This window comes from Pristiophorus japonicus, chromosome 5 (assembly GCF_044704955.1).
Source record: "Pristiophorus japonicus isolate sPriJap1 chromosome 5, sPriJap1.hap1, whole genome shotgun sequence".
In the NCBI taxonomy this organism is placed as follows: Eukaryota; Metazoa; Chordata; class Chondrichthyes; family Pristiophoridae; genus Pristiophorus; species Pristiophorus japonicus.
In genome coordinates, this window is record NC_091981.1 from 128,414,485 (window position 1) to 128,415,975 (window position 1,491).

Consider the following 1,491-nt stretch of genomic DNA (forward strand, 5'->3'; position numbering starts at 1 on the left):
TCCTAACGATGTTTAAATAGTTGATAAATATTCTTGAGCCTGGTAGCTCCAGCTATCCCAGGCTAGGCAATTGGGGGGGGGGGGTTCAATTGTGTGTGGGGCCTAGTTGTAGGCAAGACCCCCACACACACTCACCCCCCGCGATGTTCCAGCCCTCAGTGGTCTTCTTTCCTCCCCCCACCAATATAACAAAAGTCTATTGGGGACTGCACCAATACACCCAACTGTCGAATGGTAGAGTCTCCCTCCTTCCACACTGGATGTTGTTGTTGTTGGTCTTTCCCCCTCTCTCCAACTCTTTGTAGAAATGGTAGAATTGTACAAAGTTTTCTGCTTTTTCCTCCTCTCCCTCTGGGTGAAAGTTGGTGGTGAAGCCCCTTCCTTCCTTCTCTTCCTGGGCTGTTCTCAGGGCTCTCCAGGCCTTCCAAACAGGAGCTAAGGTTGGTAGCTGCTCCTCTGTCAGCAGCTCAGCTCCTACTGTGTAGGACACACCTCCACTGCTCCACAATTGGTCCTTGTGCATGAAACTCTTTTGGACCTACTGCACCTGGTATTCCCAGGCAGTCTCCCATCCAAGTACTAACCAGGCCTGACTCTGCTTAGCTTCCAAGATCAGACGAGATCGGGCATTTTCAGACTAGTGTGAATCCCAAAAAGTTAGTTTGCAGGTGCAGCAGGTAATCAGGAAGGCAAATGGAATGTTGGCCTTCATTGCGAGAGGGATGGAGTACAAAAGCAGGGAGGTCCTGCTGCAGCTGTATAGGGTATTGGTAAGGCCGCACCTGGAGTACTGCGTGCAGTTTTGGTCACCTTACTTAAGGAAGGATATACTGGCTTTGGAGTGGGTACAGAGACGATTCATTAGGCTGATTCTGGAGATGAGGGGGTTGCCTTATGATGATAGATTGAGTAGACTGGGTCTTTACTCGTTGGATTTCAGAAGGATGAGGGGTAATCTTATAGAAACATTTAAAATAATGAAAGGGATAGACAAGATAGAGGCAGAGAGGTTGTTTCCACTGGTCGGGGAGACTAGAACTAGGGGGCACAGCCTCAAAATACGGGGGAGACAATCTAAAACTGAGTTGAGAAGGAATTTCTTCTCCCAGAGGGTTGTGAATCTGTGGAATTCTCTGCCCAAAGAAGCAGTTGAGGCTAGCTCATTGAATGTATTCAAGTCACAGATAGATAGATTTTTAACCAATAAGGGAATTAAGGGTTACGGGGAGCGGGCGGGTAAGTGGAGCTGAGTCCACGGCCAGATCAGCCATGATCTTGTTGAATGGCGGAGCAGGCTCGAGGGGCTAGATGGCCTACTCCTGTTCCTAATTCTTATGTTCTTATGTTCTTATGTTCTGTACAACTGCAGCAAGACCTCCCTGCTCCTATACTCAAATCCTCTCGCTATGAAAGCCAACATGCCATTTGCCTTCTTCACCGCCTGCTGTACCTGCATGCCAACTTTCAATGACTGATCTACCATGACACCCA

At 48.4% G+C, this 1,491-nt stretch overlaps 1 pseudogene; it reads right to left on the minus strand.

Moving 5' to 3' along the window:
• Positions 1–535: 535 nt before the first annotated feature.
• LOC139264942 (5S ribosomal RNA) lies at positions 536–654 on the minus strand (annotated as a pseudogene).
• Positions 655–1,491: the final 837 nt, after the last annotated feature.